Source organism: Procambarus clarkii, chromosome 48 (genome assembly GCF_040958095.1).
Source record: "Procambarus clarkii isolate CNS0578487 chromosome 48, FALCON_Pclarkii_2.0, whole genome shotgun sequence".
Taxonomy (NCBI): domain Eukaryota; kingdom Metazoa; phylum Arthropoda; class Malacostraca; order Decapoda; family Cambaridae; genus Procambarus; species Procambarus clarkii.
The window spans coordinates 34,293,607-34,306,872 of NC_091197.1; the positions used below are offsets into that span (position 1 = coordinate 34,293,607).

At 43.7% G+C, this 13,266-nt stretch overlaps 1 protein-coding gene across 1 annotated transcript in view; it reads right to left on the bottom strand.

Annotated features, from left to right (window-relative positions):
- LOC123764829 (haloacid dehalogenase-like hydrolase domain-containing 5) overlaps nt 1–13,266 on the bottom strand; it is a 45,866-nt gene that overhangs the window by 31,571 nt on the left and 1,029 nt on the right. The window lies entirely within an intron of this gene.

Sequence of the window (13,266 nt, forward strand, 5' to 3'; positions counted from 1 at the left end):
CCTCAATAGAGCGAAACATCTAAAAGGAAATAGAAATGAAGAAAAAATTTTCCTTTTACAAAGTGTTAGGGACTGGAAAGCTAGTGAAACGGAACATAAAAAACAAAGGAACAAAATCATTAGAGGAAGGGGGAATAAAGGACAAAGGGAATGGGAACATGTTCCTGAAAATTGTATATACCAACACAGACGAAGTTAGATAAAAACAAAAAATACCGAAGCTAAAAAGATTTAATTCAGCTTAACATTCCAGATATTGTCGCACTAGCAGAGAAGGAACTTTAAGAAATTATTTTATATGAGGTCGTATTCCCAAAGGACTACTCAGTTTGGAGACGTGACAGGAAAACTTGAAAGGGTGGGGAGGGGGAGGGGAATGGCTGTGCTGGTGAAAGAACACCTGAAGGAAAGAGTTAATACTTAATAACCCTCGAGAAGTTGACATAATGGCATTGCAGGTCTGGAATCAGGAAGATAAACTGATAATCACAAATGCCTACAGCTCACCAACAAGCAACACATGGACAAAGGAGGAACTAGATGACAAATGAGTGCGCCTTATAATGGTCATGAGAGAGATTATAGTAAGAGAAGATAAAGATAAATCATGATTGTTGGTACTGGGGTACTTCAACTTGAAAGTACAGTAATAGACTGGGAGGCCCACGAAGCAAGAACGGAGGACATGTGGACAGGCAGATTTGTAAACCTCATTCTGGAGACATTTATGTATCAACACAAATCATGTATTCATGTATCATTGAATACATAATTATATGAACATGTTTGCGGATGATAAGATATTGGGGAAGATAGAAGACGCAGACAATTGTAATGCCCTTCAAATTGATATAGATGAAACAAGTGCTTGGAGCATCAAGTGGCAAATGGAATTCAATGAATAAATGTCCATGTTATGGAATGTGAAATCAGAGAAAATAGACGACACACAACTTACAATATTATGTGGAAAGACATTACAGAACTCTAATAAAGAACAAAGCTTAGGGGTGGTTTTGGATAGTAAGCTGTAGCCAGAGGAACACAAAAGAACATTGCGAGAGGAGCATATGTATCGCTTTCCAACTTCAGACTTGCTTCTGTCAGTAGTTTCAAAGTGTTATACGACAAAGAGTAATGGGAAGACAGGACACCACGAGCATAGCTCTCATCCTGTAACTACACTTGGGTACTTACATACCATGATTGTCACACCCAGGCCTTCAAGAATACCTGGACTAAATAAGTACGGAGCACCACTTGATAAATGGAATTTAATATTAATAAATGCCATGTTATGGAACGTAGAATAGGAACAGACCCCACACAACCTATAATTGTGAGAAAGCTTTAAAAAATTTGATAAGAGATTGATGGGGGGTTCTAGATAGTTTTCCATCACCTGAGGACCACACAAAGAACATCGAGGAGCCTATGCTTCACTTTTTAATTTCAGAATTGTTTTTAAATACATGGATGGTGAAATACTAAAGAAACTTCAAGACTTTTGTTAATAAATAAATAAATAAATAAATAAATATGTTTATTCAGGTAAGGTACATACATACAAGTGATGTTACATTAATGGATTGATATATAGATAGAGCTAGTACATACAATGCCTAAAGCCACTATTACGCAATGCGTTTCGGGCAATTCGGTTACACCAAAGATGGAATATGCAACAGTTGTATGGTGCCTGTATCTTGAGAAGCACATCAACAAACTGGAAAAGGTGCAAAGACATGCGACTAAATGACTCCTGGAACAGAAGAACGAGAGTTATGAGGAGAGGTTAGACATTAAATATGCCAAAACTAGAAGATAGAAGAAAGAGGCGATATGATCACTACATACAAAATAGTAATGGAAATCAACAAAATCTATGAGGAAGAATTCCCAAGACCTGGAACTTCAAGAAAAAGAGGTCAAAAATTTAAGCTAACTAAACACTGCCAAATAAATACAAGAAAATTTGCTTTCACAAACAGAGTGGTAGACAGCTGGAACAAGTTAGGCGAGGTGGTAGAGGCCAAAACCGTCAGTAGTTTCAAAGTTACACAACAAAGAGTGCTGGGCAGACATGACATCATGAGTGTAGCTCTCATCCTGTAACTACACTTAACGAGATCCCAGATCCGCAGATGCATGGAACAACCAAATCAACCAGTTAATAAGTATACCAAGATGTGAACCTGCCTCCCTCGAGCAGTGGGGAAAGAACCCCTGCTGCAAAAAACACCGAGCGAGCATCTGAAACACCACCACTGCAGCTGAAAAACCCAAGACAGCAGCTTCAGGAAACGAGAGGCAAAAAAGTGGGTAGAGGACAAGAGGGTGAAAGACTAAGCCAAGTCCAAGGCATGGACCCGAATGGCCCATTAGCAAGAATATGGACCCTGGCTCAAAGCAGCAGCCTTAAGATAGGTCAAGTCCCTAGAGGAAGGTTCAGCAAAACAGGGACCCAATGCCTACAAATATTGCAGGCCTACAATGTGGAACATATCCATCAGATAACAGGCAGCACAAGTAAGGCAGCAAGTCTGGTCATTGAGTACATCAATACCAAGGCATAGCCTTCACACACTCACCCTGTAGGGACAGAATTGGAGAGCCGATTGTCCATAATAAACCCTATGAAAAAACTTCAGGCTTTTCCAAGTCCTGAAGCGTAGATCAAGCAAAAACACCAAACACCAAAAATCATTCTCGTTGGGCCTCCAGCCCAAGCTCCCTGTCGGTGGCTTGGGCTGCTCGTGGCCACGGATGGACAAACATGGAGAGCTAAATCATTAGATGTGACAACAACAAGAAACTTTCTATGCCACCTTGTCAAGGTGCCCAGAAGATAGGAAATGATGAACCAACTAGACTATCCGATATTTACCCTGAATGAGTCAAACAAGGGAAGTCATATCAGAACCCTCAGATATAAATGAGTGATCACAGTGTCCTAACATTTGAGTATCTGATGGCAGTAGGAATAACCCATCTAAGGAAAGGACCAAAAAGTAAAAGGCTGGAATACTGAAGGGGTGGAACCATGATGAGATCAGAAAATTTCTAATTGGAATACCATGGGAGACGCTGCTTAGAGGAAAGTCTGTACAAGGCATGATGGATTACATCACCTAGAAGTGTCAGGAAGCAGAAAATAGGTTTATCCCGGCCCAGAAAGAAAAAACAAAGCAAAAAGGGAGTCTGTAGTACAATCAGGCATGTAAGGAAGTAAGACAACTAAACATAAGGGTATGGAGAAACTACAGAAACAACAGGACATCAGAGATACAAGAGGGCCAGAAATGTGTACCTAAGTGTGAGCAGAGGAGGAGTTTGAAAATGACAGCAAACAAAGCAAAGACTCAACCAAAACTGCTATAACAGCCACATCAGGAAGAAAAAACTAAAAGAACAGGTGATGAAACTGAAAAGGGGAGAGGATGGGTACACACAGAATGACAAGAGGTGCGAGATGAACTCGAGATTCCAGGAGGTCTTCACAATAGAGCAAGGAGAAGTCCCTGAATTAAGAGGGGTGGCAACAAACCAAGCAGCCTTGGAAGATAATGAAATTACCAGAGATGAGGTTAGGAGGTATCTGCTCAGCCTAGATGTGACTAAGGCTGTTGGATCTGATGGAATCTCACCATGGGTGCTAAAAAGGGGCAGAAGCACTTTGCATGATTATCAATGGTGTATAATAAGTCACTGGAAACAGGCAACCTATCAGAGTTGGAAGACAGCTAATGTAGTCCAATATATAAAATAGGGTCCCGGTAGTACAGTTTGTTTCGTTCTCGATGCATAATCGAGAATTCCGGATCCGAATCCCGGGTGGGACAGAAATGGGTTGGGCACATTCCCTTTCACCTAATATCCTTGTAACAGTTGTTGAGGTGACTTGAGTAGAGACTTGGGATTATACCTGACTATTTATTTATTTATTTATTTATGCATATACAAGAAGGTACATTGGGAATGTGAGGATACATAATATGGTAATTACAGTCTTGTAAAGCCACTAGTGCGCGCAGCGTTTCGGGCAGAAACGACTTACAAGACATTCACAGGGAGGTGAGGTAAGGTCAAGCAAACCTCACCTCCAGTAGTTCCTAGAGTTGGAAGGTAGTCCCTTGTTACCAGATTCAAATCCGTCCATTGAACAGAAAATTGGGGATAGACGAGTATAAAAGCTTGTTAAGAGAGAGCGAGAGAAGAGTTGTGATCTGTGTCTCAATGCAAACAGGAGTCTAGGGTGTGGGGTTGGACACCACAGAGGGGAGGGAGGCCCTCTCCCCTGTGGGAGGGAGACGATCTGGAGTCTACAAGGAAGCTTCATCACTGCTGTATCTTGAGTGAGTACTGGTCCCATATGTTCTAGCATTGCAAGTGTTGATATTCTATTGCCTTAATAGGGATGATAGATTAGGATTCTAATATTGAGTTCAATTAAATAAATATATATTACTAAATTGTCCATCTGTTGTATCCATTTGTTCCAGTAAGTTATTCAAAGAGAGTTGCCAGGGAATAGTGGAAGTTGGCCGTGTTCTCACCCCCCCATCCCCGTGATATCCTGAATTTACAATGTTAACTCTCCCGTGATCAGTATCCTTCGTCGCTGGTCACTAGGTTGATCAAAAACAAAGGTGGTGGCGGCATTACGTATTGTTAAGTAATTTTAAGTTTATGTCATAAGTTGTAACAACCTGCTTTAGTGGGTAGGTATCAGTGGTGATACACCAGTGATACATTTAGTTACGTTATAATCTGTTCACCTAGCAATAAGTAGGTACTCAGGAGTTGGCTTGCTGTGGGGTTGCATCCTGGGCGGGGTCATTAATTCGGCCTGGCTGGGGGGGAGGTGTCTCGATAAAAGACAAACATGTATGAATACACTGGCTTCTTGTCTCCCAATGCGATGAATTATTATAATTATAAAAAGGGGGATTGACAGGAAGCCCTAAACTACAAGCCAGTGTCCTTAACGTGTATGCCATGCAAGGTGATTGAGAAGATCATGAGAAAAAGTCAGGTAGCACATCTTTAGAGAAGGGACTTTGTAACACGTCACCAGCATGGGTTCAGGAATGGCAAGTCGTGTCTCAAGGTTAATAGAATTCTATGACCAAGCAACAAGCATTAAGCAAGAAAGAGAAGGGTGGGCAGACTGCATTTTCTTTGACTGCCAGAAAGCATTTGACACAGTACCCCTTAGGAGTGTGTTGCATAAGTTAGAGAAACAAGCTGGAGTAAATGGTAAGGTGCTCTAATGTTATAAGGGAGTACCTAAACAACAGGAAGCAGAGTTACTGCGAGGGGTGAGACCTCAGATTGACGTGATGTCACCAGTGGTGTCCCACAGGGTTCTGTACTCGGCCCTATCTTGTTTCCGATCTTCAAAATGATCTTCGTGAATAATCTTCAAAAAGGCATAGACTCATTCCTCTCAATGTTTGCTGATGCTAAAATTACGTGAAGGATTATGACAGCACTGCAAGAGGCTACAGCAGACATGTCAAACATGTGGCCTGCATAAAGGATTTTGTAATTTGGTATATAATACTGAAAAAAATATTCTGCAATAATTTATATTAAATGAATTCAATTAGTTGTGTGTGATAACAAATGTGACCCATATGGCCCTAGGGGAGACCCCCAGTTTGACATGCCTGAGCTACAGGATGACCTGGACAGACTAAAGGAATGATCCAACAAATGGCTACTCGAGTTTAACTCGAGCAAGTGCAAGGTGATAAAGATAGGCGTAGGTAGCATGAGGCCAAACACAAGGTACCAGCTGGGAGAGGAAATCCTTCAGGAGTCAGGGAGAGAGATTTGGGGGTTGATATCACACCAGACTATCCCCTGAGGCTTACATCAAAAGGATAACATCAGTGGCATATGCAAGGTTGGCAAACATAAGAGCTGCCTTCAGAAACTTATGAGGTATACAAGGTTTTGAATGATTCCTTTCACATGTCAGACCAATACTGAAATATGCAGCTCCATCATAGAGTCCACACCTAGTCAAACAAAAAAGAAGGTAAGAAAAGGTTCAGAGGTATGCCACCAGGCTAGTCCCCAAGCCGAGTGTTAGGAGCTATGAGGAAAAGACAGCGGGAAGTGAACCTCACAACAACTGAAGACAGAAGTTAGGGCAGACTTGATCACTACCGATAAAATCCTCAAAGGAATTGACAGGGTAGATAAACTGTTTAGCACAGATGGAACACTAAGGGGGACACAGGTGGAAACCGAGTGCCCAAATGAGTCACAGATGTTAGAAAACTTTTTTAGTGTCAGAGTAGTTGAAATTATCAGAGATGAGGTTAGGAGGTATCTGCTCAATCTAGATCTGACTATATATGTAGATATGAGAGGGCTACCCGGCCCTCCAGCCCGGGCCACTAGCCACCCGGCCCTCCAGCCTGGGCCACCGGCCGGCCTGGGAGCAAGGTGACAAGTGCCTCAGGCAGGGAGCCAAGATGTGGGTGCCAGAGGGCCAGCTAGAGACATGACTCTCCTCACCTTGACCTGTATATACCCATGGCACCTGCTTAATGAGAGGCCCTTGCTGCCAGCCCTGACCCACCAGGGCACTCTAGGTGCCCCTCCTGCAACACTAGCAGAGGCAACTCCCGGTGCACACCTCGCGGCCCAGTGCATGCCTCGCAGCACATGACATGCTGGGAGGTGCGGCAATGAAGCAATGAAATAAGATAATAAAATTAGGTGGAGGGAACAGGAGGCCAGACACTGGATACCAAATGAGAGATGAAGTCCTTCACAAAACGAACATCTGCGGCATATGCAAGGCTGGGGATCAGAACTGCCTTCAGGAACTTGTGCAAGGAATCTTTGGGCGCCTGACAGCTGAGTGGACAGCGCTTCGGATTAGTAGTCCTGAGGTTCCGGGTTCGATCCCCAGTGGAGGTGGAGACAAATCGGCAAAAATGTTTCTTTCAGCCTGATGCCCCTGTTACCTAGCAATAATAGGTACCTGGGAGTTAGACAGCTGCTAGGGGCTACTTCCTGAGGGTGTGTAACAAAAGTGAGGCTTGGTCGAGGACTGGGCCATGGGGACGCTAAGCCCCGAAATCATCACAAGATAACCAAGATTCAGAACCATGTATACCACATATGTAAGACCAATCCTGGAGTATGCAGCCCCAGCATGGAGCCCGTACCTTGTCAAGCACAAGACGAAGCTGGAAAAATTCAGAGATATGTCACTAGGCTAGTCCCAGAACTAAGAGGTATGAGTTACGAGGAAAGGCTGAGGGAAATGCACCTCACATTGCTGGAAAACAGAAGAGCTCGGGGAGACATGATCGCCACATGCAAAATTCTCAGAGGAATTGAGAGGGTAGACAAGGATGGATTATTTAACACGGGCAGTACACACACCAGGGGGGACAAGTGGAAACTGAGTACTCAAATGAGCCACAGAGATGTTAGAAAGAACTTTTTCAGTGTCAGAGTGGTTGACAAATGGAATGCATTAGGAAGTGATGTGGTGGAGGCTGACTCCATACACAGTTTGAAGTGTAGATATGATAGAGCCCAATAGGCTCAGGAACCTGTACACCAGTTGATTGACGGTTGAGAGGCGGGACCAAAGAGCCAGAGCTCAACCCCCGCAAGTACAACTAGGTACTCGCCTAGTTGTACTCACCCTAGTTGTGTTTGTGGGGGTTGAGCTCTGGCTCTTTGGTCGCGCCTCTCGACCTTCAATCAACTGGTAATTACCTAAGTGTAATTACCTAAGTGTTGTTACAGGATGAGAGCTACGCTCGTGGTATCCCGTCTTCCCAGCACTCTTTGTCATATAATGCTTTGAAACTACTGACGGTCTTGGCCTCCACCACCACCTTACGTAACTTGTTCCAACCGTCTACCACTATTTGCAAAGGTGAATTTTCTTATATTTCTTCGGCATCTGTGTTTAGCTAGTTTAAATCTATGACCTCTTGTTCTTGAAGTTCCAGGTCTCAGGAAATCTTCCCTGTCGATTTTATCAATTCCTGTTACTATTTTGTACATAGTGATCATATCACCTCTTTTTCTTCTGTCTTCTAGTTTTGGCATATTTAATCTAACTTCTAACCTCTCCACATAGCTCTTGCCCTTCAGTTCTGGGAGCCACTTAGTAGCATGTCTTTGCACCTTTTCCAGTTTGTTGATGTGCTTCTTAAGATATGGGCACCACACAACAGCTGCATATTCTAGCTTTGGCCTAACAAAAGTCATGAACAATTTCTTTAGTATATCGCCATCCATGTATTTAAAAGCAATTCTGAAGTTAGAAAGCATAGCATAGGCTCCTTGCACAATATACTTCATGTGGTCCTCAGGTGATAGTTTTCTATCTAGAACCACCCCTAGATCTCTCTCTATCAGAATACTTTAAAGATTTCTCACATAATATATAGGTTGTGTGGGGTCTTATGTTCTCCTAGATTCTGGGGTACAGATTCCTGAGCCAAATGGGCTCTATCATATCTACATTTAAAACTGTGTATGGAGTCAGCCTCCACATCTCTGCCTAATGCATTCCACCTGTTAACTACTCTGACACTGAAAAAGTTCTTTCTAACGTCCCTGTGGCTCATTTGGGTACTCAGTTTCCACCTGTGTCCCCTTGTTCGCGTACCGCCAGTGTTGAATAGTTTATCCTTGTCTACCCTATCAATTCCCCTGAGGATTTTGTAGGTAGTGATCATGTCTCCCCTCACTTCTGTCTTCCAGTGTCGTAAGGTGCATTCCCCGCAGCCTTTCCTCGTAACTCATGCCACTTAGTTCTGGGACTAGTCTAGTGGCATACCTCTGAACTTTTTCCAGCTTCGTCTTGTGCTTGACAAGGTACGGGCTCCATGCTGGGGCCGCATACTCCAGGATTGGTCTTACATATGTGGTGTACAAGATTCTAAACGATTCCTTACACAGGTTCCTGAAGGCTGTTCTGATGTTAGCTAGCCTCGCATATGCCGCAGACGTAATTCTCTTTATGTGGGCTTCAGGAGACAGGTTTGGTGTGATATCAATTCCTAGATCTTTCTCTCTTTCCGTTTCATTAAGTACTTCATCTCCTATTCTGTATCTTGTGTCTGGCCTCCTGTTTCCACTGCCTAGTTTCATTACTTTGCATGTACTTGGTTTAAACTTTAGCAGCCATTTGTTGGACCATTCATTCAGTCTGTCTAGGTCGTCCTGTAGCCTCCTACTATCATCCTCTGTTTCAATCCTCCTAATAATTTTTGTATCATCATCAAACATTGAGAGAAATGATTCTATACCCTCTGGGAGATCATTTACATATATCAGAAACAGTATTGGTCCAAGGACTGACCCCTGCAGGACTCCACTTGTGATGTCACGTCAATCTGAAACCTCACCCCTCACAGTGACTCTTTGTCTTCTGTTACTTAAGTACTCCTTTATCCAACGAAGTACCTTCTCTTTCACTCCAGCCTGCATCTCCAGCTTTTTCACTAGCCTCTTGTGTGGTACTGTATCAAAGACTTTTTGACAAACCAAAAATATGCAGTCTGCCCACCCCTCTCTTTCTTGCCTGATTTTTGTTGCCTGGTCGTAGAATTCAATTAGCCCTGTGAGGCAGGACTTGCCATCTCTGCCATGTTGATGCTGTGTTACAAAATTCTTTCGCTCCAGATGTTCCACTAGCTTTCTTCGCACAATCTTCTCCATCAGCTTGCATGGTATGCAGGTTAGGGATACTGGCCTGTAGTTCAGTGCATCCTGCCTATCCCCTTTCTTGTATACTGGAACTACATTAGCTGCCTTCCAAATTTCTGGCAGTTGCCCTGTTGCCAGTGATTTGTTATACTGTACACTATGGAGAGTGGCAGGCACAATGCTTCTGCTCCTTCCCTTAGTATGCAAGGGGAGATTCCATCTGGGCCTATAGTCTTTGACACATCCAACTCTAGTAAACAATCTCAAACTCTTCTAGTGGATCCTGGTTAACTATTCCCTCTCTTATCTCTGGCATCTCTCCCTGCTCTAAGGTGAAGACCTCCTGGAATTTCTTATTCAGTTCCTCACACACTTCCTTGTCGTTTGTAGTGAATCCTTCTGCCCCTATCCTTATATTCATTACCTGTTCCTTTACTGTTGTTTTTCTCCTGATGTGGCTGTGCAGCAATTTAGGCCGAGTCTTTGACTTGCATGCGATGTCATTTTCGTATTGTCTTTCTGCCTCTCTTCTCATCCTGACATTCATTCCTGACATTCTGGTATCTTTCTCTGCTCTCCAGTGTCCTGTTATTCCTATAGTTTCTCCATGCCCTTTTACTTTGCTGCTTAGCTAGCCTACATCTCTGATTAAACCATGGGTTTCTCATCTTCATTTCACTGTTTTCCTTTTGGACAGAAACTTGTTTGCTGCTTCCTTGCACTTGTGCGTGATGAAGTCCATCATGTCTTGGGCCGTCTTTCCCCTCAGCTCTGTTTCCCATGTTATATCTGTTAGGAATTTTCTTAACTCCTCATAGTTTCCCTTTCGGAATGCCAGTTTTTTGTTTTCAGTACCCCTCCTCGAATTCAATAACCCTTCCTCAACCAGATACTCAAACGCCAGTACACTGACTACATAGCAGGTACTGTAACAAATGGAGGGAAAAAAATTATAGTCGCAGTCATATATAATCCACCACCAAATGACAGAAGACCTAGACAGGAATATGATAGAAACAACATGGCCACCATTAACATAATAGAAAGAGCAGCTTCTGTTGCTAGCAGGAATGGATATGGACTACTAATTATGGGAGACTTCAACCATGGGAAGATAGATTGGAAGAACAGAGACCCGCATGGAGGACCAGAAACATGGAGCTAAGCTGCTGGACGTGGCAACAAGAAACTTTCTAAGCCAGCACACCAAAGAACCAACAAGAATGAGAGGAGAAGATGAACCAGCAAAGCTTGATTTGATATTTACCCTAAATGAATGGGATATAAGGGAAGTTAAGATGGAAGCGCCCTTGGGAATGAGTGACCACAGTGTATTGAACTTTGAGTACTTGGTAGAGCTAGGACTTATCTCCCCCAAAAAAGATCTAGGAATCAAAAGGCTGGCATACCGAAAGGGGAATTATGAACAGATGAGAAGTTTCCTAAGTGAAATACCTTGGGACACAAACCTCAGAGACAAGTCTGTACAGGGTATGATGGACTATGTTACCCAAAAGTGTCAGGAGGCAGTAAACAGGTTCATCCCGGCGAAAAGGGAAAAATCCGAGAAGCAACAGAAGAATCCATGGTATAATAGGGCATGTATCGAAGCGAAGAAACTGAACAAAAAGGCGTGGAGGAACTTCCGGAATAACAGAACACCAGAAAGCAGAGAGAGATACCAGAGAACCAGGAATGAGTACGTCAGGGTGAGAAGAGAAGCAGAGAAAAATTTTGAAAATGATATAGCAAACAAAGCCAAGACTGAACCAAAGCTATTCCACAGTCACATCAGAAGGAAAACAACAGTGAAAGAACAGGTATTGAAACTTAGAACAGGCGAGGACAGGTATACAGAGAATGACAGAGGTGTGTGAGGAACTTAACAAGAGGTTCCAGGAGGTCTTCACAATAGAACAGGGTGAGGTCACTGTGCTAGGAGAAAGGGAGGTAAACCAGGCGGCCTTGGAGGAGTTCGAAATTACGAGAGAGGAGGTCAAGAGACACCTGCTGGATCTGGATGTTAGAAAGGCTGTTGGTCCAGATGGGATCTCACCATGGGTACTGAAAGAGTGTGCAGAGGCACTTTGCTTGCCACTCTCCATAGTGTATAGTAAGTCACTAGAGACGGGAGACCTACCAGAAATATGGAAGACGGCGAATGTGGTCCCAATATACAAAAAGGGCGACAGACAAGAGGCACTAAACTACAGGCCAGTGTCCTTGACTTGTATACCATGCAAGGTGATGGAGAAGATCGTGAGAAAAAACCTGGTAACACATCTGGAGAGAAGGGACTTCGTGACAAATCGCCAACATGGATTCAGGGAGGGGTAAATCTTGCCTTACAGGCTTGATAGAATTCTAAGATCAGGTGACACAGATTAAGCAAGAAAGAGAGGGCTGGGCGGACTGCATTTTCTTGGATTGTCGGAAAGCCTTTGACACAGTACCGCATAAGAGGCTGGTACATAAGCTGGAGAGACAGGCAGGTGTAGCTGGTAAGGTGCTCCAGTGGATAAGGGAGTATCTAAGCAATAGGAAGCAGAGAGTTACGGTGAGGGGTGAGATCTCCGATTGGCGTGAAGTCACCAGTGGAGTCCCACAGGGCTCTGTACTCGGTCCTATCTTGTTTCTGATATATGTAAATGATCTCCCGGAGGGTATCGATTCATTTCTCTCAATGTTTGCGGACGATGCTAAAATTATGAGAAGGATTAAAACAGAAGAGGACTGTTTGAGGCTTCAAGAAGACCTAGACAAGCTGAAGGAATGGTCGAACAAATGGTTGTTAGAGTTTAACCCAACCAAATGTAATGTAATGAAGATAGGTGTAGGGAGCAGGAGGCCAGATACAAGGTATCATCTGGGAGAGGAAATTCTTCAGGAGTCAGAGAAGGAAAAAGACTTGGGGGTTGATATCACGCCAGACCTGTCTCCTGCAGCACATATCAAGCGGATAACATCAGCGGCATATGCCAGGCTGGCCAACATACGAACGGCATTCAGAAACTTGTGTAAAGAATCGTTCAGAACTTTGTATACCACATATGTCAGGCCAATCCTGGAGTATGCAGCCCCAGCATGGAGTCCATATCTAGTCAAGGATAAGACTAAACTGGAAAAGGTTCAAAGGTTTGCCACCAGACTAGTACCCGAGCTGAGAGGTATGAGCTACGAGGAGAGACTACGGGAATTAAACCTCACTTCGCTGGAAGACAGAAGAGTTAGGGGGGACATGATCACCACATTCAAGATTCTGAAGGGGATTGATAGGGTAGATAAAGACAGTCTATTTAACACAAGGGGAACACGCACAAGGGGACACAGGTGGAAACTGAGTGCCCAAATGAGCCACAGAGATATTAGAAAGAACTTTTTTAGTGTCAGAGTGGTTGACAAATGGAATGCATTAGGGGGTGATGTGGTGGAGGCTGACTCCATACACAGTTTCAAGTGTAGATATGACAGAGCCCGATAGGCTCAGGAATCTGTACACCTGTTGATTGACGGTTGAGAGGCGGGACCAAAGAGCCAGAGCTCAACCCCCGCAAACACAACTAGGCG